Source organism: Asparagus officinalis, chromosome 4, assembly GCF_001876935.1.
Source record: "Asparagus officinalis chromosome 4, Aspof.V1, whole genome shotgun sequence".
NCBI classification, from domain to species: Eukaryota; Viridiplantae; Streptophyta; class Magnoliopsida; order Asparagales; family Asparagaceae; genus Asparagus; species Asparagus officinalis.
Window position 1 is genome coordinate 5,610,697 of NC_033797.1, and position 13,738 is coordinate 5,624,434.

Consider the following 13,738-nt stretch of genomic DNA (forward strand, 5'->3'; position numbering starts at 1 on the left):
ACAACTGTATGCGAAACTTAAGAAATGTGAATTCTGGTTGGAGGAAGTAGCATTTCTTGGGCATGTAATTTCTAAGGAAGGGATTTCTGTGGACCCTGAAAAAGTAAAAACTATTGTTAAATGGGACAGACTGACTACTGTGACGGAGATCCATAGCTTTCTTAGAATGGCTGGCTACTATAGAAAATTTGTGGAAGGATTCTTTCGTATTGCTTCACCTCTAACTCGTCTTACTCAGAAGGGAGTTAAATTTATTTGGTCAGATGAATGTGAGAAAAGCTTTCAAGAGCTAAAAAGTCGATTAGTGTCTGCTCCAATACGTGCATTACCTAGTGGAGACACAGACTTTGCTATTTATAGTGATGCATCTAGAAGAGGATTGGGATGTGTACTTATGCAAAATGGAAAAGTCATAGCATATGCTTCAAGACAGTTAAAGCCTTATGAACAAAACTATCTCACTCATGATCTTGAGTTAGCGGCAGTAGTGTTTGCTCTCAAAATTTGGAGACATTACTGTTTGTTGGAAATTTGCAGTAAAAGAAATGAAAGAAAAATTAACTTGTATTCCTCTCAAAATCAATTACAATTTGGATTCCGATTACGAAAGAGAGGAGAATGGATTTGATTCTCCCCTTTATTTAATTCTGGGTTCTTCACGGTGGCGATGAGATGCCTCCCTCGAATGCTCGCGTCGAGTTTGCTTCTCGTTGACGATCCGAACGTCTTGATTCACTGGAACGATGTCTTCTCCTCACGATTTGACGCTGTGGAGAACTTGCGTGGCAAGTTTGAAAATAACTCTTAACGAGTTGATAACTCTGAACGAGTTTTAGAAGAACTCGTAGAGTAAGTTTTGAACTCTGATCGAGTTGATAACTCTGACGAGTTTTAGAAGAACTTGCAGAGCAAGTTTTGAACTCTGATCGAGTTGATAACTCTGAACGAGTTTGAACTCTTGAAAAAGAGTTGATTTGAACCGAAAGTTCGGTTAATAAGCCAAGGAAGAAGCTCCTGTTGCTGGTCTCCAAAACTCCTTGTTGCTGCAGAACGCGGCAAGATGCTCGATCAAGGATCCCCAAAAAGTCAGCCAAAAAAAAGAGCCCCGAACTCAGTTGAGTTTCCCACTATTTATAGGGGGTTTAGGGGTGGCAACTGCCCCCTTAATTAGCTCCTCCATGGGCTGAGTGGGGTGTAACCACCCCCTCTTAAACAGCTCCCGAAATAGTGGGGAAAACGGTTTTGAAACCGTTCTGTTAGTGCTTTGAACGAGTCAAAACGCTGAAAACAGCGTTCTGGGCCTTAACTCTGCGTCTTATTGATGAGACGCAGAGTTGGGCGCTTGTTGGGAGTTGAAAACGCAAGGGCCGCTTGCGTTCGGACCTTAACTCTGCGTCTTAAAGATGAGACGCAGAGTTGGGCGCTCGCTGGGAGTCGAAACGCACAGGCCGCATGCGTTTTAGAGATGAACTCTGCGTTTTAGGCTAAAAACGCAGAGTTGGGCCTGTTTAAAGGCTGAAAACGCACAGTTGTGCTGTTTTAGAGATTAACTCTGCGTTTCTAGACTGAAAACGCAGAGTTGAGCCTGTTTAAAGGCTGAAAACGCACAGTTGTGCTGTTTTAGAGATTAACTCTGCGTTTCTAGACTGAAAACGCAGAGTTGAGCCTGTTTAAAGGCTGAAAACGCACAGTTGTGCTGTTTTAGAGATTAACTCTGCGTTTCTAGACTGAAAACGCAGAGTTGAAGCCGAAGGCTTTGGTTCGCTTCCTCCGTTTTGCCAAATTCCTTACGGTTTGAGAGATATCTGCATTCTAATATGAAGAGACCGTCAATTTGTAGTCTCTTTTGCTAGAGCTTTGCACAGATCGTCCTCTTGTAATCTTCGTCTTGGCTCCTTGAGAATATGAGAGTCGTCAGATTGTAACTCCCGATGTTGATTGTGAAGACTGTTGAATTGGGGCTTTCATTAGTTGTTGTGAAGGTCGTCAGATTATAACCTTCTACGTGAAAGTCCTCAAATTGTAGCCTTCTGAAAGTCGTCAGATTGTAACTTCCATCATCGGTGTTTTGATGGGGGATCATCTATCTATTATGATTTTTAGACAGCCTACAATTACTTATATGGAGTACATTGTGAGATATATACTGACCACAAGAGTTTGAAATATATATTTACCCAGAAGGAGTTGAATTTACGGCAAAGAAGATGGTTGGAGCTTCTGAAAGATTATGATATGACCATCCATTATCACTCTGGCAAGGTAAATGTTGTTGCTGATGCCTTGAGCCGTAAGAATTCATGCAATTTAGCTTGCCTAATTACTTCTCAAAGAAAAATATTAGAGGACTTGGACCGTACTGGAATTGAAATTAGAATCCACAAAATTAGAGTTAAATTAGCAAATATGATAATACAACCTTCTTTGCTAGATGAAATTAAAGCAAATCAGCAGAATGATCCTCAACTGTTGAAGATAAAGAAAGATGTGGAAGAAGGCACTCGAGGAGAATTTAAGATACATAAAGATGGATCATTGAGGTTTGGAACTAGAGTTTGTGTGCCTAACATACCAGAGATAAAGAAAAAGATTCTAAAAGAGGCACATCACTCTCTGTATACTATGCATCCTGGATCAACAAAAATGTATAAAGACCTGAAGAAAATATATTGGTGGAATAATATGAAGAAGAAAATTACCACCTATGTTGCAGAGTGTTTTACTTACCAACAAGTAAAAGCTGAGCACCAAAGACCAGCTGGATTAGTCCATAACTTGGACATACCAATGTGGAAATGGAAAAAAATCACCATGGATTTCGTCATTGGCCTTCCGAAATCTTTAAGAAAGAATGATGCAATATGGATAATTGTTGACCATTTGAGACACTTCATTGGTGAGGAAACATTAGGACGACGAGATGAGATGATATTTTTGATTGGTCGTTTCTTTCTGGAGGAGGATCGACGTTTGTTGTCGAGCATTGGTTTTGGTTTTGGAGCTTCGACATATTTAGGTCATCTTATTCATAGGTTACCGACTGCTGCGTTTGGAGATTTTGGATCTGGTGGAGCTACTTCAGATTTTGGGTTGCATCGGATGTTTGGTTGCCCAGTATTTGATCACATCGAGGATGTAAGATTTGATCCGATTGTACGTTTGGAATTCAGAGGCTTATTTGGTTATTAGTTGGACGCTTCTAATTTTGTTCTGAGCAGGTATGTCACTTTTGACTCTCGACAGGTGGAGTGTGTTGATCAGATCGTTTGGATATCACAGTAGGTGGAGGGTGATGCTACTCCACGTTGGGTGGAGATTACTCCACATACTCCAGATTATACTGCGTCGTTTGGAATTCCAGCTGAGGTGACACGGTTAGGGAATTATTTGTTTCTGGGTGCAGGTGATGATTTGATTGATTCGAATATAACTGGTGGATATGATTTGGATACGGCCATTGGTTCACCTCAGGGGGAGGTGTTTGATTTGTTTCGCTTTGGGACCATTGGGAGAGCTATCAGCCACATATTTGTTGGGGAAGAGTTATAAATTTTTCTATTTGATTGAGAGCCTCTGGAGACCGTTTGGGTGAACTACGTGAATGCTTGATTCCTTGGGCAAGAGGATACGTAGGCAGTCATTTTATGATGCAGCCGATTTGGTGAGTAGACATCGACGTTTGGAGAGTGTTCGCATTCTCATTTGGGTTCTCGACTTGTCGTGGATTGAGTCCGTTGTCGTGAATTGTTTTACTTCATACTGGACGCAACAAGTGAGACATTTGGTTTGGTTGGTGTCGGTTCAGTTTTGGAAAAACTTCGTCGAGATGGAGAATTATGAAAACAGGGAAGGAATTGAGGAAAAAAATTAAGAAAAACATGAAAAATAAGCAAGATAGACTGCACCACACCCTGGTGTGGTGTCGCCATACCCAGGTGGCAGAATCTGTCCTGTTTACCATGGGTGTGATGTTTGCCACATCCTAGTATGACAGAATCTGTCATGTTTGTTATGGGTGTGGTGTGTGCCACACCAGGGTGTGACAGACTCGTTTTTAGAATCCTAATCTGTTTGGGATTATGTTTTGTTATAAATAGAGACACATTTTTAGTGTTTCTTTGGCTTTGATTAGGCTTTGATTAAGCATTGATTGGGGGATATTTGGAGCACAGAAAAGAGATATTTTGAGCTATTGGTTAGGATTTTATTTTGGAGAGAATTAGATATTTGTTGGTGAGATTAGTTAGTTGTTTTGAGTGATTTGTAATCTCAGTTTGTACTCTTCTTCTCTATTAGAAAATACCCATCCCCTTCTTGCCCCGTGGACGTAGGCAACTTACCGAACCACGTAAAAATTAATTGTTTGTGTTTATGCCGTTATCTTGGATTGTTTAGCCTTTTATCTCAACGTTTTGGTTTGGTTCCTCGAAGCACAATAATTTGACCATCGCGCACAACAGCATTAGGTAGCCAACAACCAGCATAAACCATAGTTGGATCCATATGACATGAATCCTACAGAATATTTGTTGAGGCGTCCTCACCATGATGCATTATATCGATGCCACACCGATGCAATGATAGGTAAGCAAGGGTAGTTTGCTAGGGCATTCCCTGAAAACGACGTGTTACATCGATGTCACCCTGATGTAATAACAAGTAAGCAAGGATGTTTTAAGAAATTACAGTCTTCTGATAGGTTGCCAAGTGGTGTGATGCATAGACTAAAACGCCACAAGAGAGAAAATGGTGGGAGATTTACAAGACAATATAATTAGGTTAGCTACTTGAAATATAAGTACTCTTTTCAAAAAAATAATGGAATTAATATATATCATGATTAGAAGAAAGATTAGTAGAATTTGTTTACAAAAAACTAAATGGATATATGAGAAATCTAGAAAAACTGAAAAGACTGGATATAAGCTTTGGTATGCGAGAAAAGAGAAGAATAGAATGGAGTGGGAATACTTAAAGATAACATAATAAAAGAAAGTTGTAGGAGATAGAAATATACTAATAAAAATTGTATTATGTATAGAGGTTATTAATATTTTTAGTGCTTACATACCACAAGTAAGGTTGTCCGAGAATACTAAAAGGGAAGTTTGGGATAATTTAGATGTATTGGTACAATGAATTCCGATATGAGAAAAATATTTACAAGAGACCTTAATGGGCAATGTCGCGAATGATAATAATTGATATAAAAGGGCAAATGGAGGTTTTGATTATGGAGATAAAAACTTATCGGTGAAAGGATTTTAGATTTTGCTATGTCATATGATCAATTGATAGCAAATACACAATTTAAGTAAAGAGATGAATACTTAATAACTTTTAAAAGTGGATATAATAGTAGTCACCTAGATTTTTATCTTACTAGAACGGTAGATAGGTTAACGTGCAAAGACTTTAAAATTATACAGGAGAGAATTTAACCACGTAAAATAGGTTGATGGTATTAGACATTTCTGTTAAGAAGTGGAGTAGGGAAAAAAAACTAATAGGAATAAACTAAGAACTAAATGATGGAATTTAAAATGAGAGAATTTAGGTCATTTTAAAGATAAGATGATGAAAGGAAATGTTTGGAATATAAATCAAGGGACTAATATTATGTAGAATAGTATGTCTTTCTGTATTAAGAATGTGGCTAAAAATATCTAGAAGAATCTAAATGTTATAGATTAGATGATAAAGAGAGTTGATGGTGAAATGAAGAAGTTTAAAAAGCGATTAAAGCGAAGAAAATGTTATATAAAGATTGGGAAAAGTGTAGGCATGAGGAAAACATCGAGAAATATAAACTAACAAGGAAATAAAAAGAGCGATTTGCGAGACTAAACACAAAACGTATTGGAATTTATATAAGTTTGAATCCAATACGGGAGAAAAAGACATATATAACCTTACTAAAATGAAAGAAAAGAAGAGAGTAGGGACTTGGGTAATATTTGATGTAGCAAGAGTGAAGTCATAGAGTTCTAGTAACTGACAAGGAAATATAAAAGAGATGGAGGAGTTATTTTCATAGTTTGTTTAATGATAACCAAACAGGTGAGCAATATAGAGAAGTTGACCATGTAGTGTATGATAGAAAATATAGATATTATCCGAAAATTGGGATAAGCGAGCTTAAATGCTTTAAAGAAAATAAAAAGTAAAAAAACCGTAGGATCGGATAAAATTCCTATTAAAGTTTGAAATTGTCTTAGAGATATATATTAGCTTTTTTGTTTTGATGATGTTTTACAAATAATCCCTAATATTGTTTGTCTAATGTTTGTGTTTTCTTATTAGGTATTCTAGATAAACAACGATGTTGGAGGTTGGATGGAATCGAGCATTCACGATCATATCCATTGGAGGATAGAAGGTATAGTGAAGTGAAGCAATACAATTCAAATCATATACAAGATCAAGCTTCATCCGCAACCAAGTCAAGCTATATTGAAAACCTTCAAGCTTGGGTAGTTTAGTTTAGGTTTATACTTGTGTATAGATACTTCAAGCTCAATCACATACACACATACAAGTATTGGTTTCTCATATATATATATATATATAAGCTTTGATTTTAGTTTTCATGTTTACATAAATATGAATTTATGAAAATGTTGAGTAATTGGTTTATAGACTTAACAACAATAGTTTATATCTTTTATTAAGTCTATAAAATCATTTTATAAGGTTTCAAAATATTGTTTAAGTCAAAATGTCAAAAACATGTATGTTTAGTTTTCATGTTTTTGACTAGTTTTGAAAAATCATGAGTTTTCACTATTAGAAAGTGCAATTCCAAAATTTCTTTTTGTAACATGTTTATTATCATGTTTATAAACATTTTCCAAAGTTTTATATTTTTTTAAAATTTATTTACTATTTTAAAAGGGGTTTAAAATTCAGATTTACTATTCATAATAGGCTGAATATGTGTTATCAGTCGACTCATGCAAGGGATCAGTCGACCGAAGAGCTCGCATGGAAAGTGTAAAAATTTTTATTTTTTGCGACTGATGAACTATCAGTCGAATAATGAGTTTATCAGTCGACTGATGAGATCTTCAGTCGACTGATGTGCTGTGTGCTGCCTGTAACGGTTAGATCATCAGTCGACTGATGCAACCCGTCAATCGACTGATGGCCCAACGGCTAGTTTTTTTCAGCTTTCACTGTTTTTGGTATTTTTGTCTTTTGCCGAGTTTTTCTTGAGCTTTGGGGTTTTCTATATATACCCCCTCATACCTCAGTTCTATTGATCAACTAAGAGAGTTTTAAAACAAGTTTAAAGGGTTTGTTTAAGTTTGTTTAAGTTTGTTTACAAGTTTGTTTGTGAATAAATTTTCACAAGAGCTTGAGGAGAATATAATTTGTGTTTGGGCATTCAACTCATCTCCCTCTCTCTTGTCATCTTAGAGAAGTGTTTCTAAACTCAATCTAGCTTTACATTTATATAATTGTTTGATTATCATTTTATTAAGCTAGAATTTATATTGAGTTTAGTTTTGATTTTTATTCTCTTTGTTACATACACCCACTTAAACTTTTAGTATTTTCATACACAGTATATTTGGGGTTGTGAGAAATTATAACATTGAGTTGAGCTTAATTGAGTTCTCACATTGTTTAGAGAACAAATCATTTGTTGTTGAGCTTTTATTTGTGAGGTCACATTGTATTGCACAAGTACACCAAGAGGAGTGTAGAGGGAGCTTTTATTTGTGAGGTCACATTGTATTGCACAAGTACACCAAGAGGAGTGTAGAGGTGAGAGACGTGGTCGGTCCCAAGAGGCACATTGTATTGCACAAGTACACCAAGAGGAGTGTAGAGGTGAGAGACGTGGTCGGTCCCAAGAGGAGTGACGTCGATAGTAAAGTCTAGTGAGATGTAGTAATTCCGAGCACTTGAGGGAGACACGTGAGAGGCCAACACTTGAGGTGGTATTTGTGCAGTTGCATTGTGAGTTATTGTGAACGTTGATCGGTGAGTGTTAAAAACTGATATTGTGTGGTGTAAGCGTTTTCTGATGAGCGTCGAAAACCCGATTGTGATACTGGATTTTTTTTCGGGAGTGGGGAGCGAAGACGTAGGTCGGAAGGACCGAACTCCGTGATCATCTTTGTGTGTTTGTGTTGATTATTTGCACACTATCACATTTGCATCGCCCTTTGTTTATATTGCTTATTCTTGCTCAAAATTAGTTGTATATCATTCTTACAAGAATAAATTGTTACTAAGTTTTAATTTGGCATTACATCGAATTAGATTAGCATAAACATTATTCACCCCCCCTCTAGAGTGCTTTCAATATAAGCTTAAAATGCTTGACTAAATTATTTAATAAGACTATTGAGACAAGGAAAATATCCGATGAGTGGAGGATTTTCACATTAAAACTAATATATAAGAATAAAGGAGATATACAATGTTGTTTAAACTATCATGCTATTAAACTCATGAGTCATACTATAAGACTTTCAGAGAGGGTACTTGAGTAAAGACTAAGAAATAAGACAAGTATATCCAAAAATCAATTTGGTTTAATGCCCGGGGGTCAACTATGAAACATATTCATATATTGAGACGATTGATAAAAAGATATAGAGAGAAGAAAAAAGATATACATATGATTTTTATTGATCTAGAAAAAACTTATGATAGATTGCCTAGAAAAATAATGTGGTGGGTTTTTGAAAAGAAACATGCATCTAGTGGGTGTGCGTGTATATTAATGTTATTAAAGATATGTATAATAGAGTAACACCTAGGACAAGAACAAAGGCAGAAGAGACTAGATCGTTTCATATTACCATTGATTTACATCAATGATCGGCCTTAAGTCATAATCTTTTTGCATTAGTTATTGAACAACTTACTAGACATATTCAAGATGAAATCTCATGATATATGTTATTTGCTGATGATAGAATATTAGTTGATGAGACTAGAGAGGATATAATATCTAAAGTAGAAAGGTAGAGACAAGCCTTCAAAAGGTTTTAGAATTAGTAGAATAAAAATAGAATATATAAATGTATATTTAGTAAAACTAAAAATAGAAAAGAGCATATAGTACATATTGATGACCAAAAAGTAACTAAAAGTAACCGCTTTTGTTATCTGGGATTAATGATGCTGGATTGAGGATGATATTGTCTATCAAATCAAATTCATATGGTTAAAATTGAGGAGTGATTCGGGAGTCTTATGTGATCACAGAATACCTATGAACTAAAAAAAATTATAGGACAATCATATGACCAACGATGCTTCATGGGTCGCAATGTTGGACAATTAAGAAATAACATGTACAAAAAATGAGCATAACAAAAATGAGAATATTATGATGGTCTTGTACGTATACACTAAAAGCTAGGATAAGAAACAAGTGCATTCGTAGTAAATAAGAGCTTAGACTAAGGTGGTTTGATCATATACAAAGGAAATCTCTTAATGCACCGGTTAGGAACTGAGATAATATTGTAGTTAATGAGACAAAGAGATCTAAAGATAGACCCAAAAGAACTTGGGTGTTAGCAATTAAGAAGGATATGATAATTGTTGACCCAAACAAAACAGAATGGAAGAATAGGATTCATGTAGCCAACTCTAAACATTTGGGATAGCAGCTTTGTTATTGTTGTTGTCAATTTTAAGCTTTTATTACTAATTTCTTTAAAATGTTTTACTAATTTGTTTCCGTAGCTTCTTACCATTTTCCCGCTACATTGAAACATACCCAATTGTATTGATACCTATACAAAATGATGAATGCCATGTTTCTCATCTTCAATGCCAATTGTAGAGCGAAACCTTTCTGTGAACTAGGTATCCCTCTTGTAAGTAAATATACAAAATGAATCCTGATTGCAACAGAATTATTAGTCTACTAAAATTATTCTCTGATAATGTAATTAGACGCGAGCAATCATAAGAAGGTTTTTGGACAGCAGCAATTTTCTCAGCTCTTTTCTCATTTTACTTATAACCGTTGATAAACAGACTTTCTTTGTTAAACTAGCTCGTTTATCAATCATCATTAATATATCACAGAGTATTTACTATGGTTATTATATAGATCACAGTGATACAGGCCTAATTGATCAGGGCTTGTTTGACTATGAAACTTAATAAGCTCATAGTTATATCTTTACAAACTGTACTCCGTAGGCTGCTAGCTGAAGTTTTCTAAGTTGCACTTTAATTTCTCCATTTCACTTACATTTTTTACTGATGTAAAATGCACTTTTTGACTAGATTTTCAAACTGCAGCCAAATATGCAGTTTAGTAAAGTGCAAATAATAGACCTAAGTTTACTAACTTGAAGTAAACTAACTGCAAAAAAAGTAGACTACAAAAGCAAACAGGCTTGTCCCGTTGCTTTGTTCACCTTGTTTAAATGTGTCGCGTGCTATCAACTTAAAAAGTGATTGGTCTTATATTCTAGAGTTCCTTTCCTCTTTTTCTTCAATTTATCCCCCTTATTCTACAGCACCTTTCTCCAGATAAATTAAAAAATATGTGATTCGTCAATTAAATTAAAACCCCCACACACCCAATCATCAAAGTCTATAGTCCTCGATCGAGCAGAAAGAATAAAGCCCTTATTCTAAATTTTTGTGTGGGTTACATGAATTCTATTCTTCCAATCTTCTCTAAATTATGTTAACCTATAATGTTGAGTAATCAAGTCTGTTATGTGTACCTCTAGCCCTCCTTGCTACATGATATAGCCTTATTACGTGTGTTTTCTATTCATCGTTGCCGTCACCAAACCATCTCGACTTGTACTCTCATTTTATTTCTACTATCAACGTATTGATTCTCATCCTATCTTTTAGTGTACATCCATGAGTCGACAGTAAAATTCTCATCTATGCTATGCCCCATTTTCTTACATGTTTCCTAATCATGTCAAACCTCTCTACTACACAAACTCTGAAGTTGTAATGAGGTTTATAATTTTATACTCTAACATGCGCCGCGGGTTGAGCGTCCCGTATCAAATTCTTTTAATCCGCTTTAAATTCTCGAGGGTAAAGCATTGTAATTTATGCTCTAACAAACCACCCAACGTCGTGGTTATTATAGTCATCAACCTGCTGAGGAATCAGTTTTCACAGCAAACCGCTACCTACAAAGCAACAGAAGCACCCAACCCCTCGCCGAGAATTGTAAGGCACCCTGTGGGCCGCCGCCGATGTACACCAGCGTCCGAACAACAATCCCTAAATCACCGGCTTCGCCACCAGCGAGGCAGTTCCCGGCGTGGCTGCGCACCAGCCTGGGCAGCGCCGCCGGGCTTGAAGGCCCAGCGATGCGGCCAAGTGAAATACTCAGGCGCCAGCCACCGGAAGCACGCTGAACCCTGGCACCCAGTACCCAAACCCACACAGGGCACACATCCGGCCCGCTTCCCCCACGGCCGATGGCCGCCGCCGCCGCCGCCGCCGCCGAGCTTCGGGCTGGGCTTTTTTGGGTTGGGCTTGGGAATGGGCTTTAGGATGTGGGGCCTTGTTTGGAGGGAGGAGCTTCAGCTCCTTCCTCTGCTTTTTCTTGGGGTTTGAGCCGTTGGGGGGCTGAGGTGGAGAGGAGACGGGGCGGCGCGAGGTTTTGGGTAGGTGGAGAAAGCTAAGCGGGGATTTGTCGGGGTGGTCGTGAGCGAAATGGCCGGTGGGCTCTCGCATACCCACATCATCGGATCAAAAGCAGAGCGTGTTCGGTTTGGTGTTCTTCGCTTTAAACAGAGCGAAAATCTGAGAGGAAATTTAAAGTCAAGACCTAGAGAGACATGTAGAAGAAATGAGGCACTTTTCGATGGGGGATTCCTAGAATTAAGAAGAAGAACAACATATTATTATGTCAATTGTTTAATTGTTTAATTGTTTAAAGAGAGAGAGAGGGAGAGAGAGAGGGAGGAGTCTAGAAATGGGGTGGGTTTTTGGGGTTTTGGAGTCCTCAAAGCTTTTTTTGTTGGGAATTTAATTGCTTTTCACCGTCTTGTGATGGAAGCGAGAACACAACAAGAGCATGTGATTTGGCTTTCAAAGAAATTTTGTTTGAGAAACAGAGAGAGAGGGATCTGAAGAAAGTGATGGGGGAGGTACTATGTCGGCTCTAGAGGATCTAAGATGCTGACATGTGGAGGGCCGAGTAGTAACAAGAGAATTTATTAATAGGGTTCTTTTTGCATATATATACCCTCCTCCGTATCTTTTTTACCTACAAATTTACTCCCCAAATCTTTGGGGATGGGCTATGTTGACTCTTGAAGATCTAAGATGCTGACACGTGGAGAGGGCCGAGGAGTAACAAGAGAATTTATAATAGTAGGGGGGGTTTTGCTTATATACCCGCCAACTCTTTCATATCTACAAATTTACTATCCGAGTCTTTGTATTTGTAAACTGCTCCACAATTCTCTCACATTGAATTTTTTTTCCTACCATTTCACTTACCGGCTTCAGTTTTAAATGAGAAATTGCTGTAAATTCATTAAAAATTATTGAAAAACTTGACATTGGCTTCTTTAAAAACAGCATTCTTAAGTTGGGAGTTGTAGAAAGACCTTATGTGCTAGTTTTTAGTGGTAATTTTGAAGCACCAAGAGTTAAAGGGTAAGTTCACAAATATTAAAGATGTGAGGGGTATATATGCAAGAACCCCTTTATAATATTGCCATAGTGGGTACATCTTTAGCCCTTATCGCTAGGACTTATGAGCCCCAATTAGGGGTGTTAACGGAGCGGATACGGCTCGGATATGGCACTTACCATATCCATATCCGCTTACCCATCTCGGATACGGATACGGATATACGTCGGTAAGAAAAATTCATATCCATATCCACCAAAATCGGATACGGTTACAGATATAGATGCGGATATATAAACGGATATGCATGCGGATACAAAAAGGATATGAGAAAACTAGATAGTATTCAGAAAAATATAGTCATGTGATACAAAAAGAGTTCGTTAATATGTTCATTATGATTGAAAAGCTAAGATTAGACATATTGATCATCAAAATTAACCACAAATCCATAATCTAATAATCGAAACTATCGTAAGAGTATTACCAATATGTATTCGGATTTTTTCGGATACGGATACGGATATTTCACTACAAAACCATATCCGCAACCATATCCTATCGGTAATAGATTTGAGTAACCATATTCGTATCCTAACGGATACGGTTACGAATATTTCCTCGGATACGGATACGGTTTGGCACCCCTAGCCCCAATAGATTGGGTACATCTTTTGTGTCTCAGGATATTTTAGTGAAAGAAAGTTTTCTTACTGCGTGGGGCTGTTTGGTTGGCATTTTTTGCCCTTGTTTCCCTGTCAAAACTGACAAAAGCTGTCGATTTTGACAGCTTTACTTGCAAAAACGCCCTAAAACAAACAGCCCCTATATGTTCCGCTAGAGTGACCGACATCTATTTATGGCTACTGTAAATTGTGTATTGTTTTTTCCATTAACATACAGCTTACTCTCTGTGAATCTGTGACTTTAAGCGGAAATATTGGAGGAGTTGGTATTAGAGATCAAGTAACACATACAGATACTAAAATTTATAGAATTTATGTGCATTATTACAGTTGAGCTAAATTTGACTCCTTTTTACTGCAGATGCAAGAATACAAAAAATAATCCCAGAACCTTGGATTATCTAAGGACACCTGATAATTTCTGAGAGAGAATTATTTACATATCATGAAT